Source organism: Trichomycterus rosablanca, chromosome 14, assembly GCF_030014385.1.
Source record: "Trichomycterus rosablanca isolate fTriRos1 chromosome 14, fTriRos1.hap1, whole genome shotgun sequence".
Classification (NCBI taxonomy): Eukaryota; Metazoa; Chordata; class Actinopteri; order Siluriformes; family Trichomycteridae; genus Trichomycterus; species Trichomycterus rosablanca.
Window position 1 is genome coordinate 31,877,183 of NC_086001.1, and position 14,487 is coordinate 31,891,669.

Consider the following 14,487-nt stretch of genomic DNA (forward strand, 5'->3'; position numbering starts at 1 on the left):
ACACAAGCGAGACAGATATTATGATGTAAAAAAGAGAACTACACGGAGGCCTGAATCTCAGAAACTTGATGTAAGCGCTAGTTCAGATTTGTGTTAAAATATATTGTAAACAGCTCACAACTTGCTTTTCTACATTTACGGCATTTAGCAGACGCTTTTATCCAAAGCCATTTACAGTCTAAGCAATTGAGAGTTAAGGGCCTTGTTTAAGGGCCCAACAGTTGCAACCTGACAGTGGTGGGGTTTGAACCAGCGACCTCCTGCTTACTAGTTCAGTACTTTAACCACTAGGCTACAACTACCCTGCTTCTCTACAATTGCCTGCTTCTCTACAGTTTTGGTGCTGAATCTGCTGAATCTATTTATCCATTCATCTACCTTTGTGTCCACCCGCCCATCTATGTATGCTTAAAGTCCTGAAGTTTTCAATTTCTGTTGGGTGTGCTACTATGGAAGAAATGCAAAATTGTGTATTGTTCACACTTAAATATTTATTGCACTCTTGCAGACATTTATTCATTGTTGGATCATTTTTTCAGGAGTCTACTAGCGAATCTAATTCTGATGATCCACATGGTATATGCAGATCCAACCTAAGCCAGTCTGAACTACTCAGCAAAATAGAGATACTGCAGCATAAGATAAAAAAATTAAAGAAAGAGAACGTTTGCGGCAGTATATTAGTGCAGGTGAAGGTAAGTCATGTTTTTCAGCAATAAATATTTTCTGCAACATAAAAATTAATGATATCAAAGATGGTTTATCTCTTGTTATATACTGACCACTCAAACAACAGGTAGTTTTTAAAAACAAAACACAAAAAAAAATCTTTTTTTTTTTAAAGATTTTTCTGCAGTCGTTGCTGATATTAAGAAAACCGTTATGGAGTTCAAGACCAGAGTGCAGCCCAGAGAGTCAGTTAAGACTGTAAGAAAGGAAGCAGCATTAGGAAGGACAATCTCAGATCATGCCTTCCTCAAAACACTAACACCACTACACACACCACAGCAGCAGACAGAAGAGACGGAATTGGCAACAGAAGAAGACTGTGCTGATGTTGCCAGTGAACATGTGGTAAGTTTTGTGTTTAAGCATGAATATTTTGATTCTCAAGCACCTAAATGCAGTTTTAGGGAGGAAACCTGTGTCAAAATAAATTTGTAAAAGCACTGATTATGTTGTTGAGAATATATGAGATATATGAGACAATTTGTCATTCTGAATACTGTGCTCGGTTTCAGACTCTTAAAACATCAGCTAAAGAGCTCAGACTCAGAAAAGATGTCTGGAACGTTTTGAAGGGCTGCTCAAGTGTCTCAAAATTTGTTGGAGACCTAACTGAGGCAGTGTTTGGACGGGACTACTGCGGTACTCACTCCTTGAGTGGGAAACGCTCCTCCCAAACAAAAGACCCAACCCGACCGGTCAAACCAGCTGCAGATAGGCTCACAATCAGAGCCATAACGGGTAAGTTCACTGTGCCTCACACTAGAATATTTAAGCGAATATATAAGCAATATGGCACGGGGGAGAGTGGGGTTAGTAAAAGATGTACACATGCCCATGATTTGGCTGTAAACACAAGGCCAGAGGCAGGTAATCACAGCCATGGGTATATTCTTTACCAACCCCACTCTCACTCAAGCCATATTGCTCTTATACAGTAGTATATGAGGGCCCAGGCCCAGTGCTCTTATACACTGTATAATAATTTGTAAGGCCAGTCTTATGCCTAAAACCTTAACACGGATATTTATGTTCATTTAAATACATTTTTATAGATTTTTCTATTCTTACATTTTTATATATGTATATATCTTTGCATTTATATATTGATTTGCCCACCAAAGTACATATTGTTAGTCTATGTTAGTCTACATTGCTGATCAAACAAATGTATTTTTTATGTTTCCAGAGGTGGCTGAGCAACTTTTCCCTGGGAAAAAGGTCCAGAAGGTGTTCTTCTCCACCAAATTTAACAATGTGGACAAGCTTGATAGAAAAGAGGTTTAATTTATCTCATAAATCATAAATAAATGCATATTAAATTAATTATGATTATACATTATTATTATGTATCTATAGAATTCAAATAAAAAAATAACAATTATAGAATTATATTATACTGTATAATAAAATTAGATTATTATATGATAACACTGTAAATACACTGATCAGCCATAAGACTAAAACCACCTTTTTGTTTCTACACTCACTGTCCATTTTATCAGCTCCACTTACCATATAGAAGCACTTTGTAGTTCTACAATTCTACAACTGTAGTCCATCTGTTTTTTCTACATACTTTTTTAACCAGCTTTCACCCTGTTCTTCAATGGTCAGGACCCCCACAGGACCACCACAGAGCTGGTATTATTTAGGTGGTGGATCATTCTCAGCACTGTTGGAGTTTTTAAATATCGTGTCCACTCACTGTCCACTCTGTTAGACACTCCTACCTAGTTGCTCCACCTTGTAGATGTAAAGTCAGAGACGATCGCTCATCTATTGCTGCTGTTTGAGTTGGTCATCTTCTAGACCTTCATCAGTGGTCACAGGATGCTGCTCACGGGCCACTGTTGGCTGGATATTTTTGGTTGGTGGACTATACACAGTCCAGCAGTGACAGTGAGGTGTTTAAAAACTCCAGCAGCGCTGCTTTATCTGATCCACTCATACCAGCACAACACACACTAACACATCACCACCATGTCACTGTCACTGCAGTGCTGAGAATGATCCACCACCAAAATAATAGCTGCTCTGTAGTGGTCCTGTGGGGGTCCTGACCATTGCAGAACAGGGAGAAAGCAGCCTTAAAAAGTATGTAGATAAACAGATCGACTACAGTCAGTAATTGTAGTGCTTCTATATGGTAAGTGAAGCTGATAAAATGGGCAGCGAGTGTAGAAACAAGGAGGTGGTTTTAATGTTATGGCTGATCAGTGTAGATTCATAAGTGTAATATAATTATTTTACTATATAACTAATATTATATATTATTCTTATTATTATTGCCTATTATTATTACCATTATTGTACATGTACAATGCAAAGTTGTTAAATATTTTATTAATTTACCATTTCCAAGTTATCCTTAACTGTTGTTTTTATGCCTGTTTGAAACTGCACCATTGCTCATTAAATGGCAAAAAGCCAAAGATACAATTCTGAGTGGTAAGATACACTATTGTTTAATTGATTTACAAGGCTGTACATTTTTCTCTCTTCATAATAATTCTAGTGTGCTTATTTTATATGAAGTTTTAAGTTTATTTTATACAGGTCATTTGGGGTTTGTTTTAGGCATTGCATCCAAAGGCAACAGTACTAGTATGTCCACAATTAAAGGGACTAAAAGTTACAGTAAAACCATGAACATTAAGTTCAAAGCTGATGTTAAACTTTTAAAACTGTTTACCAAGTTTACATTGGAACTGTTAAACCTCCCAGTAAAATAATCATTCGGGTTTACAGTTTTACTATGAAATTTTTTATAGTAAAACTGTGAAATAATTCATGGTTCTACTGTGAAAGTTCACAGTGGAACTGTCAACTGGATTACTATGAAATTTCACAGTAAAACCATAAAGTGGCCAAATTACCATCAATTCATAGTAAAACTGTAAACTAATTCAGTTTTACTGTGAACTTTTTTTATAGTAAAACTGAAATAATTCATGGTTTTACTGTGAAAGTTCACAGTAGAACCATGAAGTGGCCAAATTACCATCAAAAATTCATAGTAGAACTGTAAAATATTTCACAGTTTTACTATGAAATTTCACAGTACATTTTTTCCTGGGCAGTCGCGCTATTTCTACTTAATAAAAAGTTACGAGGCTGAAGTTAGTTACTTATTCGCGGCTTCTGATTCGTTTGGTTACTTATTCGCAGCTTCTCATTTAGCGACTGAAGTTGGTTCCTTATTCATAAAGGGAGCGTTCGCCATGGATATTTGCTGCACACTTTATATTTTACCGACATAAATCAACTAAATGAAGATGTGAACATAATTTTTTTGGCTGATTCTCATCGTGATATTGTCAATGTAAAAATGTGATTTAAATATAATTAAAATATTTACTTTGTAAAATATTTTTTCAATTCATTCTTTCAGGCTGCATTTCCACTGTAAGGAAAACCTATTTTTATTCAGAAGCATACTGGTGGCATAATTCATGTCGGGCCAGACAAATAACAAATCCATTATACAGAACTGGTCCCTCTCTGTAAGAAAAAGTTGATTTTAGCCTGGCCCAAGTTCATTCTATACCTAAAATCTAACTGCCAACATGGCACACTCAGCAATGGTGCACATGAAAATTCATTCAAAGGGGCAATTTCAGAAGCATACTGGTGGCATAATTCAAGTCGGGCCAGACAAATAACAAATTCATCATATAGAACTGGTCCCTCTCTGTAAGAAAAAGTTGATTTTAGACTGGCCCAGGATCATTTTCTAACTAAAATCGAACTGGCAACATGGCACACTCAGCAATGGTGCACATGAAAATGTATTCAAAGAGAAAACAAATTAGACAACCAAGTTAACCAAAAAGAAGAATTCTCTCCCTGTAAGCAATTTTTAAGTTTTATTACTATTATCAGTTTGTGTCACTATTAGCAGCAATTAAATGTGGGGGTTAGCAATAGCAAACATTAGACTACCTAAGTTAGCTAAGTGATCTATCAATGATTAATGACTCCCATACAAGGCAAAACAAAAGCAACTTATCACTGCATGCTTTGTGGCTCCATCTACTTCATTTGCACACGTTCCATAGATAATGAGCTAGTACTTCACACAAGAAGGTGTGAATGGTTGGCTGATGATTGACCAATGCAGAGTTTTGAACTGGTCTTGGGTCTTTGTCCTCAGCTCTATTTAAGGACTAAACTCTAGACCTGTAGCTGAGTCACTTGGTAAGAAGGATCTTCTGCACGTTCTTCATTAGAAACGACCTGCTGGAGACACCAGCTTTGTTAAAGTGACTGCCAGGATTCTAACAGGAAGGTAAAGGGTTTTCTTGTTTGTTTCTTTTACATTTATGTTGCATTTGTTGTTCTTTTTATTTTATTATGATATTTAATATTATTAGGTTAATATATTCAGACTGTTTAAAATAGCTTTATGCTCATAATTGTGGTGATTTATGAAGCCTTTTTTACTCCCAGCACACCAAAGATTTACACTTGTGAGCTAATTATTAGTCCTGTCATGAACTGGATTAGATTTGCTTGGTGCAGGACTGATGTTGAGAAAGTCAGATCTCTTATATCTTTATTTATATCAAGTTATTTATAGTTATTTCATTATCAATATCTGCAGTATTTATAAGTATTTTATCCTGTCATTCTTTGAATTCAGATTCTCACTTAGACGTGAAGTGAATTTAATGTTTTTATTACTAGGTGAAGAGTTTAATATTATTGTGGTATTAATGTAGTAAAAGTGATTCTAATTAATCGACTTGTTTCTTTGTTTCTGTTGCTTTCCAAGGAAACAGTTTCTACAGTCTTATCAAAGCATAAACATGAAGAACTTTCATCATTGCTCAGAGTGTGGGAAGAGTTTTACTAAGCAGAGTCATCTCCAACAACACCAGCACATTCACACAGGAGAGAAGCCATATCACTGCTCAGAGTGTGGGAAGAGTTTTGCTCAAAAGGGTACCCTTCAAAAACACCAGCGCATTCATACAGGAGGGAAGCCATATCACTGCTCAGAGTGTGGAAGCAGTTTTTCTCGTCAGAGTACGCTCCAAAGACACCAGCACATTCACACAGGAGAGAAGCCATTTCAGTGCTCGGACTGTGAAAAGAGTTTTACTCAAAGCAGTAACCTTAAATTACACCAGCGTATTCACACAGGAGAGAAACCGTATTACTGCTCAGAGTGTGGGAGGGGTTTTTCTTACATTAATGCTCTTAAAGTACACCAGCGTATTCACACTGGAGAAAAGCCACATCACTGCTCAGAGTGTGGAAAGAGTTTCATTCAAAGTTGTGACCTTAAAGTACACCAGCGTGTTCACACTGGAGAGAAGCCCTATCACTGCTCAGAGTGTGGAAAGGGTTTTATTCAAAGAAGTGACCTTAAAGTACACCAGCGTGTTCACACAGGAGAGAAGCCCTATCACTGCTTAGAGTGTGGAAAGAGTTTTGCTCAACAGAATAACCTTCAAAAACACCAGCGTATTCACACAGGAGAGAAACCATATTACTGCTCAGAGTGTGGAAGGAGTTTTGCTGAACATGGTACACTTCAAAAACACCAGCGTATTCACACAGGAGAGAAACCATATAACTGCACTGAGTGTGGAAAGAGTTTTGCTGAACATGGTACCCTTCAAAAACACCAGCGTATTCACACAGGGGAGAAACCATATTACTGCTCAGAGTGTGGAAAGAGTTTTGCTGAACATGGTACCCTTCAAAAACACCAGCGTATTCACACAGGGGAGAAACCATATTACTGCTCAGAGTGTGGAAAGAGTTTTGCTGAACATGGTACCCTTCAAAAACACCAGCGTATTCACACAGGGGAGAAACCATATTACTGCTCAGAGTGTGGAAAGAGTTTTGCTGAACATAGTACCCTTCAAAACCACCAGCATATTCACACAGGAGAGAAACCGTATAACTGCACTGAGTGTGGAAAAAGTTTTACTCAAAGTAGTGCCCTTAAAGTACACCAGCGCATTCACACAGGAGACAAACCGTATCACTGCTTAGAGTGTGGAAAGAGTTTTACTCAAAGTAGTGCCCTTACAGTACACCAGCGTATTCACACAGGAGAGAAGCTGTATCACTGCTCAGAGTGTGGAAAGATTTTTGCTCATGAAAATAATCTCAAACGGCATCAGCGTATTCACATAGAAAAACTACATCACAGCGCATTCACACAGGAGAGAAGTCATATCACCGTTCACTGTCTGAAAAGAACTTTAGTGAAAGGAAGATCCTTTAGTACACCACACCAGCACATTCACATAAGAGAATGACCCATATTGCTGCTTATAGTGCGGATAAAGTTTTACTGGAAGCAGCATTTTTAATAGTTTTTGTGACTGGAGTCGTCTAGAAAAACATTCAGAGGATAAAATAAAATGATACTCCACTACTGCATGTACAGAAAAAGCTATGTGTACTTTCTTTTTCTACTAATATCCACTAGAACTGTTCTACTTCAATTATCAAATGTACATGATGGTGTGAATATTATCATTAATCATCAAATGTAATGTGGTGTAATGTACCAACCTCAGATCTGAATCTGTTTTTATTAATTATTCAAGTTTAATCTACTTTAATAAACACAGAACAGCTTTTACTTTCAAGTGGAATAATTTTACCCTGGTCTTTATGGTGTTTGCAAGAATTCTTCATATTATGAATGCTAAGTTTTCATAAATAAAAAAAAAAATTATAATGTGATATTAAAAAAATGCAGGAATTTTTACCACATTATTAATAATATAAATAATGCATGTATCTTACTCTAAATAAGGGGCTCATCTGTGAAAAAGGGTGGTGCCTACAAGTACGGTGGCCCGCTGAGTCAAAACACGATAACATTTACAAAACAAACAAAAGCTGACAACACAACAACATTAAGGAAAAACACGAATACAAAAAGAACAACACAACAACATTAAGGAAAAACACGAATACAAAAAGGACAACACAACAACATTAAGGAAAAACACAAATACAAAAAGGACAACACAACGAAATTAAGGAAACACGAATACAAAATGACAACACAACGAAATTAAGGAAACACGAATACAAAATGACAACACAACGAAATTAAGGAAACACGAATACAAAATGACAACACAACGAAATTAAGGAAACACAAATACAAAATGACAACACAACGAAATTAAGGAAACACGAGTACAAAATGACAACACAACGAAATTAAGGAAACACGAATACAAAATGACAACACAACGAAATTAAGGAAACACAAATACAAAATGACAACACAAGGAAATTAAGGAAACACGAGTACAAAATGACAACACAACGAAATTAAGGAAACACGAATACAAAATGACAACACAACGAAATTAAGGAAACACAAATACAAAATGACAACACAAGGAAATTAAGGAAAATGCTCCCGGTCACTAGAGGGCACCTCTATCATTTTTTATCTGTATGAACATTGCAGCAAAGAAAGCAAGAAGCAGAGCAGCGTAGTGCAGAGAATCTGGATTCGGTTTAACTTTAATGTTCAGTGATATAATTCTAAATAAAATTGAGCTTTTTAGTGTCGGTGGTTTGATTGTATAGCACCTTTTTGTTTTTTAAACATCAGGCAGCAATTAGCTTGCCAAATGTTTTAATATAATTGCAAAATCAACTAACTTGAGCTTTAACCAGACTGTGCCACGCTTTTACAGTTTAACATGTTTTAATGTCATAAACCTTTTAACAGTATATTTACAATGTATTAGTTAGTAATCATTAAGCATTTTAAGCGTATGTATTCATGCCCATTAGTTTAATATTCAACATTCTTTTGACATTCGGCATTCTGGTTTAAATAAGTGCTTGAAAAAACACATAAGACTTATTTTATGAATTCTTACACATGAAAATAGGTAACATACTTAAAAAGCTATTTTATTTTAATTTTAAGATTACGTCTATTTACTTAAAAAAAAACTAATGGAAAAACTGAGTCGTGTTCATAACATTTTGTGCATTTTTTTCAGAAAAAGTGTCATATAATTTGATGTATTAATGTCAAACACATTTTTATATACACATCGGTTTCTTTCACCTATTACAAACCTTGTACAAAGCATTACAAAAATGTATTTCTTTTATAAAAAAATAAATAAATACATCTAAATCTTGTATTATTTAACTAGATTAATGTCAAACCATTTTTAGACAAATGGACACACCTGTAAAATATAATTATACAATTATTGATCTTAACTAGAAATTAAAATAAATGATTTAATAATGTAAAGAAGTTTGTAGGTGAGGGGTATGTACTGTATGTGTATATATAAAATAGTTTACATTAATAAATGTTGGATCTGCGCACCGGCTGGATCTGCGCGCCAACTGGACTATCTTTTATTTATTTGTATCTTTTTCCTGTATTGGGTAAGCAAATCTGCTGCGCTAATTGCGTGTCTGTTAGTTCAATTATTTTAACTAGTCTGTGTGGCCTGTGACATGATGGCGCCGGTGTGTGTGGCTGGCCGTCTGTTACTCTCGCTTTGGTTAGCGTTGTTAATGTTGCTAAGCTTTGGCATCTCACATATTAAGTCTCTACTGGTGTATGATCGCCAATCTCTCCTGGATCTTAGACATAATGTCAGCTATCTAAATGTGTTTAATTATGATAGACAAAACACTCTGCCCCCGCTCCTATCGGATATTCCGACTCACCTGTACCGGGCCTCGGCTCTAATCCCCCGGCGGAAGCGCCATCGCCGCCGCGGTAAACGTGCCGGTCGGTTAGTGAAGCTGAAAGTCTATCTGGCAAATTCTCCGTCCATTTCCCTGACAGGACATGAATTACCCCCTCCATTTAGTGTGTCCCGGCGCTTTCTGGAGCCCATCGACATCTCCCTGGTACCTGTCACCGACTTGGATGAAGGTTTCGGGCCCCGCCGCCCCTGCTCTCCTCGGCTCCGCCAGCGTGGGGTGAATCCAGGTAATTTTGAGGACGTTGCTCCGGGCTTCCAGATTCGCTAAACCACAGGCCCCAGTTCCCGCCAGGATCGGTTTGGTGAATGCCAGATCACTGGCAAATAAAACTTTTATCCTAAAGGATTTCTTCTGTTTCCGAAGCCTGGATTTTCTCTGTGTGACTGAGACTTGGATTGGTGCCGGTGAGTACAGCGCTCTTGTTGAACTTTTGCCGGCTGGCTGTAATTATTTTAATTCACCGCGGATGTCAGGCCGGGGAGGAGGAACGGCGGCTGTGTTTAAAAATGACTTTAAATGTAAACAGCACGCTGCATCATCTTCTTTCTCCAGTTTTGAAGTCACCTTATTTGAGGTGGGTCGCGCTGACCTGGTGCTGTGCGCTGTCATCTACCGACCCCCTAAATACAATAAGGACTTTGTGAATGACTTTTCTGATTTCCTGGCTGGACTTATGGACTTAACATTCATGTATGTTGTCCTGATAAACCGCTGGTGAGGGAATTTTTAAACATCATTGACTCTTTTAATTTAGTGCAGTATGTGTCCGGTCCCACACATGAACATGGTCATACCTTAGACCTTGTTCTTTCTCATGGTTTGTCTGTGTCAAATTTAGAGATCTGTGACAGTGGGTTTTCTGATCACATGCCTGTTTTATTCGATGTTGTTTTATCCTGTGCTGCAGTTAAATCTTGCGTTCCTGCTCGGCTTTGTCGGAGTGTTAACCCCCTCACTGCTGGTCAATTCTCTGCTGCTTTCGATCAGCTTTGTCCCCCTCCTGACTCAGCCTCTGTTGATACGGGGGAGCTCAGCTCCTGGTTTGATGTCTCTTGCAGAACCATACTGGACTCAGTGGCCCCATTAAGAACCATACAGCCGAAAGTTAAACCCGAGCCCTGGCTTAATGACAGAACTCGTGCAGCAAAGCGGGAGTGTCGCAAAGCTGAGCGCAAATGGAAGAAGGACAAGCTGCAGGTTTCATTTCAAATCTTAAAAGATTGCTGGCGTTCTTACCAGAACACTATCAAAGAAGCCAAAAGAAAATATTTGTCAAATATTATCATGGCAAATTGTCATAATCCACGGGTGTTATTTAAAACCATTGACTCAGCCCCTCAGCCCATCTGTTCAGAAGCATCCCCTGAAATGTGTGATAACTTTCTGCACTTTTTTATTGACAAGATTGTCGCAGCACGAGCTCCTACCACAGCTCCTGCCTTCGACCCCTCTGACTCTGTCCCTTGCCTGACTGTGTTTGATAGTTTTGAGCCGGTGACTCTGTCGCACTTGGAGGATGTGGTAGGCCATTTAAAGCCTTCTGGTTCTCCCTGTGACGATATGCCTCCTCACTTTTTTAAAGAGATTTTTCATAGTATAGGGCAACAGGTTCTGGCCATTATTAACAGCAGTCTATCCTCTGGTGTTGTTCCTGTGAGTTTTAAACATGCTGTAGTGCAACCCCTGCTTAAGAAACCTGGCCTTGACCACACGGTATTGGCTAATTATAGGCCTATTTCCAAGCTGCCCTTTATTTCAAAGATCTTGGAGAAAGTTGTTTATGCTCAGCTGAAAGTTTTTCTGGATGAGCATAATATCCTGGAGGTCTTTCAGTCTGGTTTTAAAACCCTGCACAGCACAGAGTCAGCGTTGCTTAGGGTTTTCAATGACATCCTCCTGGCCAATGATTCTGGTGACCATGTGATCCTTGTCCTGTTGGATCTAACCGCGGCTTTTGACACGGTAGATCATAACATTTTAGTCTCCCGGTTGCAGCACCTAGTGGGCATTTGTGGTAGTGCTTTGGAATGGTTTAGGTCCTATCTGACGGACAGAACTTTGTGTGTGAGTTTTGCTGGTTCAGACTCCTCCCCAGCTCCCCTGCCGTATGGGGTTCCACAGGGCTCAATTTTAGGACCCCTCCTCTTCTCACTTTATCTGCTTCCACTGGGCTCCATTTTGAGAAAGCATGGCATCTCATTTCATTGCTACGCTGATGACAGTCAGATATATGTCCCGCTGAAGAAGAAAGATGCTTTCTCTATTAAGCCACTTCTGTTATGTCTTAATGACATTAAAGCCTGGATGGCCTTAAATTTTCTGAATTTCAATGAAAAGAAAACAGAAGTGATGGTGTTTGGTCCCAGTGGTTCCTGTGAAGCCCCTCCTGTTGATTTGGGCCCTTTGACACAGCATGTGAAGCATACAATCTCTAACTTGGGTTTTAAGATGGACAGTGATTTTAAATTGGACCGTCAAATTGGTGCAGTAGTCAAATCCAGCTTTTTCCATTTGAGGCAGCTGGCAAAGGTGAAGTCAATCCTTTCACATGAGCACTTTCAAACAGTGATCCATGCCTTCATCACATCTCGGCTGGACTACTGTAATGCACTTTATTTTGGAGTCAGCCAGTCCTCCCTCAAACGTCTCCAGTTAGTGCAAAATGCTGCGGCCCGACTTTTAATGGGATCACGTAAGAGAGAGCATATAACCCCCATTCTGGCCTCCCTCCATTGGCTGCCCGTGCATTTCAGAGTACATTTTAAGATTCTGTTGTTTGTTTTTAAATCTTTAAATGGACTTGCCCCGCCTTACCTCGCTGAACTGCTCCATCCCCACACTTCTGCTCGGTGCCTCAGGTCAGCTGATCAGCTGCTCCTGGAGGTACCAAGGTCAAAGCGTAAGCTCAGAGGGGATAGAGCTTTTTCAATCGCTGCCCCTAAATTATGGAACAACCTACCACTCCATATTAGACAGGCCTCTTCACTGGCTATTTTTAAAACTAGTCTTAAAACCCATTTTTATTCCTTGGCTTTCAATCCAGCATGAGACTTCTCATTGTTTCTAGTGTTTGTTTTATGTTTTATAATTATCTATGTACAGCACTTTGTCACAGCTGTTGTTGTTTTTAAAGTGCTCTATAAATAAAGTTGACTTGACTTGACTTGACTATTACTTTTTTACAATTCTTCAAAAGTACCACATGAGGGCGACATGTACAGTACAGTAGAAATGAGCCTCATAAAGTCAGTAGAAAAGTCAATATTCTTCAAGTGTCTGGTGGGGTGATTTAATAATAAATTGAGTTGCTTATTATTTTAGAGCTCTAAAATTGGCCTATAACAATTCCACAAAATGTGCATAATGTTACCATGTTATGTCCTTATGTTGTCAAAATATAAACAAAAGTATTTATAACGAGTAGATAAGAAAGTGTTTTTTAAAAATAGAGATTTTATTGAAATTTGTGTTTTAATAACAGAGAAGGTCTGAATTTCCAACTTTTTGGATCTACATATAGGTTGTAACTTTTCTTTCTGGTACATTTTTGTGCATCAGAACTCTGTAGGTTTTGTATATTAAACTGTAAAGTGATGATTTACCATCTTCAGCGCTTCACAACTGTATTACTGTATTGTCTGACCCTGGTTTATAGTTCTCGGCGAGACTTTGGACCTAAAAATACTACAAAAAACAAAAGCACCATTGATTGGACACGATTGGGGATCGCAGACACCTGCTTATACGAGGTCCCACAGTCCACAGTGGCCATGAGGTCAGAGGAATCGTCTGCAGACCTCGGAGGAATAGATCTGGGCAAGGGTACGGACCACCAACATCCCTAAATGGAAGAAGTCTGGCCTGGCCGGGATGTGAGCAGGAACCTCCAGCGTATCCTTGTGGAGACGTGAGAACCTTCCAGAAGATTGACAATCCAGGCAGCACGACCAAAAGTCACCTAGAGGACTCTCTGGAGGACACCAGGCATCTGCCACCCCTACTGCCAATCTGAGCCATCGAGGAAGATGGGCCAAAATGCACCTCGAGGTCTCTCAGACCAGAAGAAATGAGTCACGTCTGGAGGAGACCAGGCACCCGGCTAATGCCACACCTACTGTGAAGCATGGTGGTGGCAGTCCTGATAGAGGGGAAGATGAATGCAGCTGATCCGTCCTGCAGTGCTTATATATTTTATACCCCACAGCCAATTACCCCTCAACCCTAATTACCCCAAATAGTCTTACTGCATGAAGACCACGATGTTATGAACCTTAATGCTGGCCATGGTGCAGAAAGCACTGAAACACACACACACACACATGCGAACGCAGGCGACACAGACTTTATTAATATGATCACGTATTAAATCTGATATACAATCTAGCGCACTGTGTAGGGAACATAAACCAATTGTCTAATATACTGTCTAGTGCACTAAGTAGGGAACGTAAATCTATGATCGAATATACAATCTAGTGCACTATGTAGGGACATAATTAATTATGTAATACACTATCTAGTGCACTGTGTAGTGTATTACATAATTAATTATGTTCCCTACACAGTGCGCTAGATTGTATATCAGATAACGGATTTAATACACGATCATATTAAAAAAGTCTGTGTCGCCTGTGTGCGTGTGTCGCTCTTGGTCGCTCTTTCTAGATTCCGGGAGATTTTATCTGACTTGTGGGAATCAGGGAGCCGCTATGTATATGCGGGAGACTCCCAAAACTTCCGGGAGACTTGGGATGTCTGTAGTGTAGTCCTCTCTAAAGCTACCTGAGAGATACAGGATAGTGGTGGGCGAATCGATCCAAATATCGATAGTATCGATTAGGGCTGGGTATCGCCACCAATTTCCTGGATCGATTCGATTCCGATTCACCAGGTCCCGATTCGATTCGATCTTCGATTTTCGATTTTCGATTCGATTTTCGATCCAATTTCGATTCAACACATTTAGGCATTAACAGGTTTTGTTTACATATGTACAGATGTTCAGAGAACGAATGTGATAAT

General features: G+C 38.9%; 1 pseudogene; it reads left to right on the plus strand.

Annotated features, from left to right (window-relative positions):
- The window catches only part of LOC134326295 (zinc finger protein 850-like), a 122,960-nt pseudogene extending 109,483 nt beyond the window's left edge, over positions 1–13,477 (plus strand).
- The last annotated feature ends 1,010 nt before the right edge of the window (positions 13,478–14,487 follow it).